A 14,418-nucleotide genomic window follows, 5' to 3' on the forward strand; every position below is an offset into this window, starting at 1 on the left:
TTTGACAGCACCTGACCCATATACTCTGGCAGCTCATTTCATATATGGACCACCCTCTGAATGAAGAAGTTGTCCCTTTAATATGTTTTGCCTCTTACCCTAAATTTATGCCCTCTAATTCTGGACGCCCCCACACCAGAGAAAAGACCTTGTCTATTACACTGTCCATGCCCCTCATGATTTTTTAACCGCTATTAGGTCACTTCTCTGCCTCCGATGATCCAGTGAAAACAGCCCCACGCTATTCAGCCTCTCCCTGTAGCTCAAACCCTCCAAGCCTCAGCAACATTCCTGTAAATCGTTTCTCACGGAGAAGTCAACGTTTCAGTCATGAAGAAGGGTTAATACCCAAAATGCTGACTACTCCACATCCTGGTGCTGCCTGGCTTGCTGTATTCTCCCAACCTCCCACTTGCCAACTTCGGGTTGCAATATGTAGTGGCTCAGTGTTTACCACTGCAGCCTCACAGTGCCGGGGACCCAGGTTTGATTCACGCCTTGGGTGGCTGTCTGTGAGGAGTTTTCATATTCTCCCAGTGTCTGCATGGGTTTTCTCTGGGTGGTCCTGTTTTCTTCCATAGTCCAAAGATGTTCAGGTCATGTCGATTGGTCATGCTTAATTACCCATTGAGTTAGGTACATTAGTCAGAGGGAAATGGGTCTGGATGGGTTACTCTTCGGAGGGTCGATGTGGACTTGTTGGGGCAAATGGCCTGTTTCCACACTGTAGCTAATCTCATTTACACTACTTTTGTCACTAACTAATGGCTGAGTAGACCCGATGGGCCGAATGGCCTAACTTCTGCTCAGATGGTTTTGTGGTCTTACTTTTCTCTGGATCATTTCATTTGGCAATGTGCAGTCCCTGGCTCAATGAGCAGTAGCTTCCAATGAAAGCAAAGCTCATATGATGGTTGAACCCCTACAGTGTGGAAACAGGTCCTTCAGCCCAACACATCTGCACAGATTCTCCGAAGGGTAACCTACTCAGATCCATTTTCCTACCCTCCATAAATTGCACACAAACCCCCAAGGGTGGAAGTATTCCTGGGTTCCTGGTGCCATGAGGCAGCAGTGCTAACCGTGAGCCACCATGAGGTTTTGGTTGTGGGGGGGGGGGGGGGGGGTGGGGGAGGCAATTGCAGTCCAGCAGAAAACAGAAACAGCCCACCTACTCTCCCACTGCACACACTGTCAGAACTGGCAGGAGGTTCAGTCCTGGGGGGTGACTAAAGGCAGCGTCACCGGTGGGATCTGATTGCTGGGAGCGCTGGTGCCCCCGCTGGTGCTTCCGCAAGTTGCAGGAAAACACGAACCTCTTCCCACACTCGGGCCAGCTGAAGGGCCTCTCCCCGGTGTGGACACACTGGTGCTTCAGCAGGGCGGAGGAATTGCTGAAGGACTTCCCGCACTCAGGGCAGCAGAAAGGCCTCCCCTCTCCACCCCCCATCCCCCCATGTGGACCAGCTGGTGCTTCAGCAGTGTGGAGGAGCGGGTAAAGCCCTTCCCACACTCGGGCATGAGAACGGCTTCTCCCCGGTGTGGACGGACTGGTGCATCAGCAGGGCTGAGGAATTGATGAAGGCCTTCCTGCACTTAGGCAACTGAACGATCTCTCCCCCATGTGGACCCACCAATGGGCCAGCAGGTCGGAGGAAAGAACAAAGCCCTTCCTGCAATCGGGGCAGAAGAACGGCTTCTCCTCAATATGGACCCACTGGTGTCTCAGCAGGTGGGAAGAACTGCTGAAGGCCATCTCGCACTTGGGGCTGGAGAACATCCTTCCCCGGTGTGGACCAACTGGTGCGTCCGCAGGGCAGAGGAATCACTGAAGACCTTCCCACACTCAGGGCAGCAGAAGGGCCTCTTCCCCTCTGTGGACCCATTGGTGCTTCAGAACCCTTTCAAATTTCACAATATCCTTCTGATAGGAGGGAGACCAGAATTGTACACAATATTCCAAAAGTGGTCTAAAAAATGTGTACAACCACAACATAACCTCCCAACTCCCATACTCAGTCAGAGGATTGGGCAAGCTTTGAAAACCCACACAAAACAAACAGGAAAGAATGGAGGGTCAAACCGAATTTTTGATTATCACCTTGGAAGCATCACTGAGAAATCGGCGGACTGACGTTTATTGGGTAGCCGTTCTCCTTAAATACACTATATACGAATTTCTCTTGTGCTCTTCGTAGTTTCTCTGTGCTGCAGTGTGTAGTGGCTCGTTGAAATAATCTCCTGATGCAGCTTCGTTTGTGGGTGTTGGGATGATTGCTTCTGCAGTTAAGTATTTGGTTTGGGTCTGTTGTTTTTCTGTAGATGCCAGTTTGAAGTTCCCCATTGACTGTTCGCTCCACTGTGACATCAAGAAATGGCACTTTGTTGTTGTTCTCCTCCCCGTCAAACCAGGAGCCCCCCTTAGACCATAGTCTCACGACTTGGAACACCAATATACAGACTCGTCAAAGGCCTCCACTGAAGGCGAAAACACCTAGTCGAAGATTCACTCCACTCCATTTACTCCATCCAAGAATTCCTGAACACTGTTGTGGTTCTGTTCGCCGAGCTGGGAATTTGTCTTGCAAACGTTTCGTCCCCTGTCTAGGTGACATCCTCAGTGCTTGGGAGCCTCCTGTGAAGCGCTTCTGTGATGTTTCCTCTGCCATTGAGTGCCATTCATCCACAGACTCTATCAACAAACGTATCCACCTGGACCCAAAATACCGGCCACTACAGCGGGCAGCTCGAACTGACAACCGGAAGCGGCAGAGACAGGCCACTATAAATGCCGGAAGAAACATCACAGAAGCGCTTCACAGGAGGCTCCCAAGCACTGAGGATGTCACCTAGACAGGGGACGAAACGTTTGCAACACAAATTCCCAGCTCGGCGGACAGAACCACAACAACGAGCACCCGAGCTACAAAACTTCTCCCAAACTTTGAATTCCTGAACACCAAAGACGCTGAGATAGAAGAGGATGGAATAATGTTGTCCTTTGACATAACAGCCCTGTTCACATCCATTAACATCAACGTGGCCAAAGAAAACTGAAGACACTACTCGAAGAACCAAAGACACAAACACAGCATCAACTTCATCAGCAAAGATAGCACTGTCAAGCTCGTGGAACTGTGCCTTACCATCCACTTCATATTCAATAACAAGCCCTACAAACAAATCAACGAAATACGCATGAAACCACCAGTATCAGGATTCCGAGCAGAAGCAATAATGCAGAGACTCGAACAAACAGCCCTTTCGACGATCCAACCCAAACTTAGAGTCCGCTACAGCGATGACACTTTTGTCATCAAAAATGAAACAAATTAGAGGAAACCTACAACACCATCAACAATATTCTTCCTGGCATAAAATTCACAAAAGAGGAGAACAACAACAAAGTGCCATTTCTCGATGTCACAGTAGAGTGAACAGTCAATGGTAAATTCAAAACAGCGTCTACAGGAAAACAATGCACGCGAACCAAGAACTTAACTACAGAAGCAATCGCCACTACACATACAAACAAATCTGAATCAGGACACGATTTCAACGAGCCACGACACACTGCAGCACCCAGGAACGACGAAGATCAATAAATGACGGTAAAGAGAACTTAAGAAGAACGGGTAGCCGATAAACCCCCTGAAAACAGATTCCCTGACCGGGAATCGAACCCGGGCCGCGGCGGTGAGAGCGCCGAATCGTAACCACTAGACCACCAGGGAGACGCAGCAGCAAGCTGATAGCTCTACTGAAAATCTCTTCCCTGCCCGGAAACCGAATCCGGGCTGTGGTTGGTCGAAGGCTTTCACCTGTGTATCCAACAATGTCATTTCTTGTATCCATTGAACCTGATGCGGTCTCCTCTACATTGGGGAGACTAGAGACTCCTCGCAGAGTCAAGTCACAGCGCTTGAGGGAACATCTCCAGGACACCCGCACCAATCAACCCCATCGCCCTATGGCCCGACATTTCAAACCCCCTCCCACTCTGCCGAGGACATGCAGGTCCTGGGCCACCTCCATCGCCGCTCCCTCCCCACTCGATGCCTGGAGGATGAACGCCTCATCTTCCGCTTGGGGTAAAATCAACCCCAGGCCATCAATGTGGACTTCATCAGATTCCTCATTTCCCCTCCCTCCACCTGACCTCAATTCCAACCTGCCAGCTCAGCGCTGTCCTCATGACCTGTCCTACCTGCCAATCTCCCTCCCCACCTATCCGCTCCACCCTCCTCTCTGATCTGTCACCTTCATCCCCACCCCCATTCACCTATTGTGCTTTTTGCTACCTTCGGCCCAGCACACCCCACCCCCAATTTATCTCTCCACCCTGGAGGGGTCCTGTCTCTATTCCTGATGAAGGGCTTTTGCCCGAAACGTCGATTTTCCTGCTCCTCGGAAGCTGTCTGACCTGCTGTGCTTTTCCAGAACCATTCTGATCTAAACTCTGGTTTCCAGCATCTGCAGTCCTCACTTTTGCCTACCCAATAAACCCAGTGTGCCAATTTCACATCAACAAACTGACACAAGCAGACACAACGTCTGCAGAAACCCTAGCCACATTACTTTACATTAAAGACATCTGGGAAATGATGTCCAGACAACTCAAATCCCTCAGCATCATGGTAGCCCACAAACCTACCAACACACTTAAACAGCGGCTAATGAACCTGAAATACCCGATACAAACAACCAGAAAACGAATGTTATTAACAAAATACCATACAAAGAAATATATACATGAACTCTGCCGCACAGTTCTCTGTGGCAAGAAATGCTGGGATGAGATAAGGAAGATTTTTTCAGCCAAAACGAATCGACACTGACTGGACAGCCATTTAAAATCAACGCTGTCAGTCCAGGATGGAAGATCCGAAGGGATGGACAGTTTTCTTATTTCCTGAAGATTTACAAAGCTGAGACTGGGTTTTGGTGTTTGTTCCCTTTCCACTCCCAAGAGCCGCAGTGGTTGGTGCGGTGTTTTGGGGAAAGTGAAATGTGCCCATGAGCAGCGTGTGGGGCTATTTCAGCTTCCCCTCCTCTGACAGCGCTGTGACTTAACTCTGATGTTCTCAGGGACATTTACTGACGCGAGACAGTGAAAAGATTCTCATTCCTGCAGATGAGGAATTGTACCCATACGCCAGTTTCATGACAATGAGAAAGATTAATTGGGATGTGTGAATAAGCTGTGAGCTGCAGTTAAAACAAGTAGGTGGAGTCAGATGCGTCATCCATTGCCCCCATGGTCCTGAAGAAATGTTTGCTTTTGTCTGCTTGAGGGACTTTGGACACTGGCGTGGCAGGGAGAATACTGAGATACCGAGTGAGGGAGATTCAGTGCGCTGACTGTGAAAAGTACTTCAAACCATTTCCTCAGATTGGGGAATTAAAATCACACCCCTCGCGGTGGGAAAGACGATGTCCCCGCTCTGTTTTTAATTTCAAACCCAGAGCAACACAAGGAAAGCTCCACCCAATGGGGAAACCGTGGAAATGTGGGGCGTGTGGGAAAGGATTCCCTTCCCCTTCAGTGCTGGAAACCCACAGACGCATTCACAGCGGGGTGAGGCCGTTCACCTGCTCAGTGTGCAGGAAGGGGTTCAGACAGAGGGAAGCCATTCACGTGCCCCATGTGCAGGGGAGAGTTCACTCAGTCAGCTGCACTGCTGACGCACCAGTGGGTCCACACTGGAGAGAGGCCATTCACCTGCTCTAAGTTCCCACCTGAGGAGGCACCATCGAGTTCACGTGTTAGCGCAAGGGGATTGAAGGAGCGATGGCCCAGTACTCCGATCAACCCAATACTGGGGCGTCCCAGGTTCGAATCCCACGGTGGTAGATTGTGGAATTGGAGTTCGGCCAGTAATCTGGACTTCGTAATCTAAAGATGAAGCCACTTTTAGGGGGAGAAACACCACCTGATTCACTCATGTCGTTTTTAGCGAAGGAAACTGCCGTTGCGGGAAAGGTTTCACTTAGTCATCCCAGCTGCATGTTTTACCCGGCTGTACCAGGGATCCAGTTACAAACGGACAACTCAGCTGACCAACAAAGAAAGTGGGGTGGGGAGAGTGGGTACATTTTGAGCTGGAGGTGTTTTCTTTAAAAACTATTGTTTGTATGTCTTTTTTCCTGGGAAATCTGAAGCTGTCACAAAATAGGGTCGTAGTAAAGGTTACCTGAACTTACCGCCCGGCTTAGACTCTGTGAGGTCCAACAGGTTTTTGTTTTAAAGCTGCTCATTTCTTTCTGCCTCCAGCACTAATGTCATGTCTCAGAAGGACCAGTGAATGAGTAGCTAATATTGTTACAAATTGTATATTTTTTCAGGACTTCAGATTCATTGTTTCATTGGAATTGCAAAGTTTACTGGCAACAGTGGGAGGTGTGGGCTGTATTCACTGGAAACAAAGTTTTAAAATCTCACAAACACCAGGGTATATTCTAACAGGTTTATTTGGAAGCACTAGGTTTCGAAGTGCTGCTCCTTCTTCAGGTAGCTGTGGAATAAGATCACAAGACGCAGATTATATCGCAAAAACATTATAGTGTAATACAACGTAAGTGACGTATTGAAGAAACCAAGATTGCTGTTAAATCTTTCATCTTTTAAAATGGGCTGCAGATTTCGGTTCATTAACATGTACATTCCAGAACTTCTTTTAAGTCACGTTCTCCAGGAAACTTAATGTTTTATAAAAGGAGGTAACACCTCATATCAAACAATGCATGGAAGCTGTGAGGTGAGAGTCTGTCTGTATCCCAATCTTGAGTCAGACTGGTTCTATTTCCAAATATATAATTCTGCAAATGCAAATTCCCCCCAAATGTGTGAGTGCATGCATGAGAGAGAGAGTGTGTGTATGTGCGTGTGCATGCTGGGTAAAGTGTGAGTGTGATGGAGTATAATCATGTGCGAAGATGTATGCGTGCGTGTGAGTGGAAGGGGGCGCATTAGTGTGTGTCTGAGAGAGAGCATGTCTATCGGAAAGGCTCTGCACGAGCGTGTGAGTGTGTAAGAGTGTGTGTGAGAGTGAGAGAGTGAGAGAGAGAGAGCGTAACCGTGAAGTGGGGTTACCTGTCATGGGAGATGAACCCAAGGTCGCGGTTGAGGCCATCCTCCTCGTTTCCGAACATGGCTATTAGCCTGTGCTGGGCCTCTAAAAGTGATTAAGCAGTTACACAACACACATTGGAGAGGGAAGGGTGGGACTTATCTCGATTTGCAGAAGGTGGGACGTTCTGATTGCTGGAAACGAAGGAATACACATACTGGAGGACACAGAGAGATGGAGCTGGAAGCCAGGCTGCAGACACGTTGGGGGATTCACTGTGGAAACAGGTCGTTTGGCCCACCAAGTCCACACTGACCCTCCGAAGAACATACCCCCACCCCCCGACCCACCCAATAACCCCACAGCGAATCCCTGAATTTAGAACGCCCAATCCACTCTAGCCTGCACATCTTTGGAACATGTGAGAAAACCCGAGCACCCAGAGGAAACCGACGCGGACAGGGGGTGGGGGAGGGGTAAGAAAGTGCAAAATCCACACAGTCACTGTGATGGTGGGATTGAACCCAGGTCCCTGGCGCTGTGAGGAATCCCCTCTCCAGCTCTCGGCAATCGATTGGCTTCTCCCCAATCCTGGTGACACTCCAATCAGTTTGAGGAATTCAATTTGCTTCCATGGAGTTTCCACGGGGCAGAGGTCGTTGTTACTCGGCAGATTCAACGATCCAATGAAGGCCTCGTCTATAGCGAGAACACTAGTCCACATTTCGCTGAAAAATTAAAGTTCTCTCCGCAATTTGAACCCTTGAGTACTCCCACGCAGGCTGCGTGTATTCACGGGGATTCTCAATGCATGTTGATATTTGAAATCATTTCCTGCAGACAAACATTTCCCCTCCTGGATTCAAACACAGCTGATATTCAGGCCTTGACTAAATTTCTTGTCCATGCCCGAAAAGCATATCCTCCTCTGCTAATATCTTGAGAAAACAGATCACTGCTGTCAGTGCAGGGCAGAAAATAGGATGAGAGAATTTTAGTTTGCACAGAACAGCCTTCTCTTTCTTCTACCCGAAATCTCTGTCTTTCAATTCCTAAACCTTTCAATGTATTCCAACCCAAATTGATCCTTCCATCCTCCTGCCTTTGCCCAGCTCCCCTCTCCTGAAAGTCCTGACCCTCTGTTCAGTTTCTCAGCCACATCTCGCCGTCCTTAGTATATAGCCCACATCTTTATTTAGTTTTTAAAACAGAAAGGCAGTGGTTTGCTGATGCCAGGATGTGAGGGTGACTGCAATCACACAGTGTTCCAGACTCGTCTCTCGTGTCATTCAGAAAAGTCTGCACTGCACATGTGCAGAGAGGGGGATGCTGGGAGTGGGTGGGATGCATTCTCACCTCCCCATCCAATCATCCCCATAGCAAACCATGTCCATTCCCTCACCGCCAGCCATAGCATCCCCTGTCCATTCTCTCTCTCTACCCTAACCTACCAGCCCCTTCTCTCTCTCTCTCCCACACATGCCACTCTCCCCACCCCGTCCATTCTATCTCTGCACCCTCTGCCCTCTGTCCAGTCCCTCATCCACCCTCTGTCCCCATCCATTCCCTTTATCGCTCCACCCTCTGCCTTCCCCAATCCAGTCCCTTCCCTTACACTCATTTTCTCTCACCTCCCACACGCTGCCCCCATCCATTCCTTCTCTCCCCCACCTTCTCCTGCCATTCATTGTTGCTCTCTTTCTCCACCCTCTACCCTGTCCATTCTCACCTCAACATTTGCCCCGTCCATTCTGTCCCCACCCAGTGCCCCATCCATTCTCTCCCCACCCACTGCCCCGTCCATTCTCTCCCCACCCACTATCCCCGTCCATTCTCTCCCCACCCACTGCCCCGTCCATTCTCTCCCCATCCACTATCCCCGTCCATTATCTCCCCACCCATTGACCCCTGTCCATTCTCTCCCCACCCACTGCCCCGTGTCCATTCTGTCCTGATCCACTGCTCCCCGTCCAATCTCTCCCCATTCACTGCCCCATCCATTCTCTCCCCACCCATTGCCCCCGTCCATTTTCTCCCCACCCACTGCCCGTCCATTCTCTCTCCCCACACTCTGCAACCAATTTCTTTCACATCACACTTTGCAACTCCGCATTCTCTCTCTCCTCCCCAATCCTCTTCACCACATTCTCTCTGTCTGCTCCCCAATCCTCTTCACCACATTCTCTCTCTCTGCTCCCACCCTGTGTACCCCCATGCATTCTCTACCCCCGATGCTCTGCTCTCCTACCCATTTTCTCTCTTTCTCTTCCCCCAGTCTCTGCGCCCCCGGTCAAATCTCACTCTGAGTACCCTCCCCGGTCCTTTCTCGTGCCTCGAGCCCTCTTTGATCGCTGTATCAACCCCTTCTAATGATAGAGAGACAATGGATGGTGATGGCGACCTGGGGTGTGGGTGGGGATGGGAAGCGTGAGAAATGGCTGACCTTTAACATTGAGAATAGCTAAAATGATGTATTCAGAAACATCAGTAATGTCTGAAAGCACATTCAATTGTTTAAAAGAAGCTGCAGACATCTTTCTGAAACTTGCACAGTTAGGCCACAATTGAGGACAGCCGGTAAACTTGGAATGGCCGATTCCTAGTCTTGTGAAATCATTTCAGAATATGTAGAAATACAGTCATAGAGTTGCAGAGAACAGAAACAAACCTTTCAGTCCACGCCGACAACATTTCCTAAGTTAACCTAGTGATCCATTTGCCAGCATTTGGCCTATATCTCTCTCAACCCTTCCTATTCATACCTCCATCCAGATGCCTTTTAAATGTTGTAATTCTACCAGCCTCGACCACTGCTTCTGGCAGCTCATTCCAAACACATGCCACGCTCTGTGTGAAAAAGTTACCCCGTTCGGTCCCTTTTAACCCTTTTCCCTCTCAGCCTAAACCCTAAACTGTCTATTCTCTGAAAGTACAGGGTCATATTTTAAATGTAGAAGACAAAAATGAGGATGATTTCTTTTCTTTCTGAGGGTTGTGTGTCTTCTTCAAAAGGCAGTGGATTCAAAATCTATAAAGCAGAGGTAGATAGGTTCTTGATAACCAAGTGGATGAAAGCTTTTCGGGGATGTGTTGGAATGTAGAGTTGATGTTGAATTCAGATCAGCCATGATCTTATTGAATGTTGCAGCAGGCTCGAAGTGCCGAGTGACCTACTCCCGCCCATTATATGTTTGTATCAAGCAGTCTGTGTCTCCCCTCTTATCGTTGTGAACTGGGTAATTCATTTCCAATATTGCCTCTTGTAGACAGTTAACTGAACACCAGATGGCCCCCTATTGGGACCAGGCACATTGTAGCAATTGCAGTATTTCTTGTGTTAATTTTGTTGCTGAGAATCTTCGAACTAAAAACCAAAACACTTATATTATTATCGCACCAATAAAAGTGTTGGTTTGGATGTATCATTGTTGAATTAGCCATTCCCACCTTTTCCAGAATTCTGTGTTTAAAGCCCTCGAGTCTGGTTTCTACCCCTGAAACAGTTCTTATCAAGGTCATATTTGACATCCTTTGTAACGGTGACAGGGCTAAACATTCCCTCGTCGACCTGCGGACAGCCTTGATCAGAGTTAATGACAGTACTGACCCTCTCCAACATCACTCTATCCTCTGGGAGGGTCTGCTTTTAGCGTCTTCTGTTCTGATTTGCTTCACCGTAGCTGCTGGTGTTGGCATCTATACTGATGATATCCAACTGTGCCTGAACACCACTTCTCTCCCGACTCCTCTATCATTCATAATTTACCAATAATTTCATCTGAATGCCTGCCCAATTTCCAGCATTGGATAACCATAACCATTCCCTTAGTTAAATATTGTGAAGTGTGAAGCCATTGTTTTAGTCCCCAAGTTCTACCTGAGCCACCGTTCCCCCCCCCCCAACACCTCCCCCCCCCCCCCCCCCCACCCCAGTAACTCTGTTGAGAGCCTTCATGTCAGTTTAAAACTCGGATCGAAAGATTCGTGAAGAGTCGGGGGATGAACAGTTGCAGGAAAAGGGCAGGAAAGTGAATGTGGGGAATGCCAGATCAGCCAGAATCCTACTGAATGGAGAAGCAGGCTCAAGGGGCTGAAAGGCATATTCGTGTTCCTATTTCGTATCGTTCCCGAGCCCTGACCTCTAATACAGGACACTGACTTCAGTGTGTGCCTTTACTGCCAGTGCTGTTGTTCCCTCGTGTAATATCAACAACTTAGCAGCTGCTGTAACCTCTTGCTCCTTAGTGACCTCGAAACACAATAAGCCAATGTGTTCAGGGGAGGCGATGACCGACTTTATTGTCACCAGACTATTCACCCAGGTAATGGTCTGGGGACCTGGGTTCAAAACCTGCCACGGCTGATGGTGGAATCTGAATTCAATATAAATCTGGAATTAAGAGTCTCATGATGAAATCGTTGTGGTTTGTTGTAAAAACTTATCTGGTTTCCTGCTGTCCGAACCTGGTCTGATCTACATGTGATTCCGATCCACTGTCAGCTGGTTGAATCTTCACTGCACTTTCAATCAAAACCTCCTCTATAACCTCCCTACTTTTATGCTCCATTTAAAGGCCAATCTCCCTTTTGCCTTCCCTATTAGTCACTCTGCTCCCAGCAGCTGGATCGTGGATCAGTTTAAAGTTGGTCCTATATCTCTGATTACATCGGTACACAGGGCAGTGAAGAAAGGTTTCAGCACACTGGCCTTCATCAGTTCGGGAATTGAGTATAGATGTTGGCAAGTTATGTTGTAGTTATACAGGACGTTGATGAGGCTGCACCTGGAATATTGCGATCAGTTTTGGTCCCCTTGGTGTTCTGACTTCTGACTTCTTCAACTCTGGGTTTGTGTTGAACTTGATGGGATACTTTGTCCAACTCAGCATGTTTAAACAGTATCTCTCAGATGGATTCATCTGAAACTTTTCAGGAGGTGAGCTCAACAAGATTGAACGATTCAAAGTTACTTGGACTCTATTTAAAACTTGCATCAGGATTAGTAGTCAGAGACACGTACAGCATGGAAACTGACCCTTTGGTCCAACTTGTCCATGCTGACCTGATATCCTAAACTAAACTCGTCCCATTTGACAACACCTGACCGAAATCCTGTGGCAGCTCATTTCATATAAGTACGACCCTCTGCATGAAGAAGTTGTCCCTTTAATATATTTCGCCTCTCACCCTAAACCTATGCCCTCTAGTTCTGGACTCCCCCATCCCAGGGAAAAGACCTTGTCCATTACGCTGTCCATACCCCTCATGATTTTGTAACCTCTATTAGGTCACTCCTCTGCCTCTGATGGTCCAGTGAAAATAGTCCCAGCCTATTCAGCCTCTCCCTGTAGCTCAAACCCTCCAACCCCCAGCAACATTCCCGTAAATCGTTTCTGATGGAGAAGTCAACATTTCAGTCCTGAAGAAGGGTTAATACCCAAAACGCTGTCTACTCCACATCCTGGTGCTGCCTGGCTTGCTGTATTCTCCCAACCTCCTGCTTGCCTCCTTCGGGTTGCAATATGTCGTGGCTCAGTGTTTACCACTACAGCCTCACAGTGCCAGGGACCCAGGTTTGATTCCAGACTTGGGTGGCTGTCTGTGAGGAGTTTGCACATTTTCCCAATGTCTGCGTGAGTTTTCACTGGGTGATCCTGTTTTCTTCCATAGTCCAAAGATGTTCAGGTCATGTGGATTGGTCATGCTTAATTGCCCAGAGAGTTAGGTACATTAGTCAGAGGGAAATGGGTCTGGATGGGTTATTCTTTGGAGGGTCGGTGTGGACTTGTTGGGACAAATGACCTGTTTCTACACTGTAGCTAATCTCATTTACACTACTTTTGTCACTAACGAATGGCAGAGTCGACTCGACGGGCCGAATGGACTAACTTCTGCTCCGATGGTCTTGCGGTCTTAGGTTTCTCTGGATGATTTCATTTGGCAATGTGCAGTCCCTGGCTCAATGAGCAGCAGCTTCCAATGAAAACAAAGCTCATATGATGGTTGAACTCCTCCAGAGTGGAAACAGGTCCTTCAGCCCAACACATCTGCACAGATTCTCCGAAGAGTAACCCACTCAGATCCATTTTCCTACCCTCCATAAATTGCACACAGACCCCCTGGGTTCCTGGTGCCATGAGTCAGCAGTGCTAACCCTGAGCCACCATGAGGTTGTGGTTGTGGGGGGTGGGGGAGGCAATTGCAGTCCAGCAGAAAACAAAAACAACCCACCTACTCTCACACTGCACCCATTGTCAGAACTGTCAGGAGGTTCAGTCCTGGGGGGTGACTAAAGACAGCGTCACCGGTGGGATCTGATTGCTGGGAGCGCTGGTGCCCCCGCTGGTGCTTCCGCAAGTTGCAGGAAAACATGAACCTCTTCCCACACTCGGGCCAGCTGAAGGGTCTCTCCCCGGTGTGGACACACTGGGGCTTCAGCAGGGAGGAGGAATTGCTGAAGGACTTCCAGCATTCAGGGCAGCCGAAAGGCCTCCCCCCTCCGCCCCTTCCATCCCCCCATGTGGACCAGCTGGTGCTTCAGCAGTGTGGAGGAGCAGGTAAAGCCCTTTCCACACTCGGGCAGGAGAACTGCTTCTCCCCGGTGTCGACGCTCTGGTGCATCAGCAGGGCTGAGGAATTGCTGAAGGCTTTCCTTCACTTAGGCAACTGAACGACCTCTCCCCCATGTGGACCCACCAATGAGCCAGCAGATCGGAAGAAAGAGCAAAGCCCTTCCTGCAATCGGGGCAGATGAACGGCCTCTCAGTGTGGACCCACTGGTGTCTCAGCAGGTGGGAAGAACCGCTGAAGGCCATCTCGCTCTTGGGGCTGGAGAACAGCCTTCCCCGGTGTGGACCAACTGGTGCGTCAGCAGGACAGAGTAATCATGAAGGCCTTCCCACACTCAGGGCAGCAGAAGGGCGTCTTCATCTCTGTGGACCCATTGGTGCTTCAGAACCCTCTCAAATTTCACAATATCCTTCTGATAGGAGGGAGACCAGAATTGTACACAATATTCCAAAAGTGATCTAACCAATGTCCTGTACAGCCACAATATAATCTCCCAGCTCCAATACTCAGTCAGAGGATTGCGAAAGCTTTCAAAACCCACACAAAACAAACAGGAAAGAATGGAGGGATAAACCGAATTTTTGTGAGTCAGCTTGAAAGCATCAATGAGAAACCAGCGGACTGCGTTTATTGGGTAGCCATTCTCCTTAAATACACTATATACGTATTCCTCTTGTGCTCTTCGTAGTTTCTCTGTGCTGCAGTGTGTAGTGGCTGGTTGAAATAATGTCCTGATGAAGCTTCGTTTGTGGGTGTTGGGATGATTGCTTCTGTGGTT

General features: G+C 48.8%; 1 protein-coding gene and 1 non-coding gene across 2 annotated transcripts in view; one reads left to right on the forward strand and one right to left on the reverse strand.

The window, feature by feature from the left end:
• LOC140460045 (uncharacterized) overlaps positions 1–14,418 on the forward strand; it is a 911,064-nt gene that overhangs the window by 66,882 nt on the left and 829,764 nt on the right. The gene's annotated exons all lie outside the window — the stretch shown is intronic.
• On the reverse strand, positions 3,663–3,734 carry trnae-cuc (transfer RNA glutamic acid (anticodon CUC)). The gene has a single exon. It is a non-coding gene; the product is annotated as a tRNA-Glu (tRNA).

The sequence above is a fragment of the Chiloscyllium punctatum genome, chromosome 36 (assembly GCF_047496795.1).
Source record: "Chiloscyllium punctatum isolate Juve2018m chromosome 36, sChiPun1.3, whole genome shotgun sequence".
Taxonomy (NCBI): Eukaryota; Metazoa; Chordata; class Chondrichthyes; order Orectolobiformes; family Hemiscylliidae; genus Chiloscyllium; species Chiloscyllium punctatum.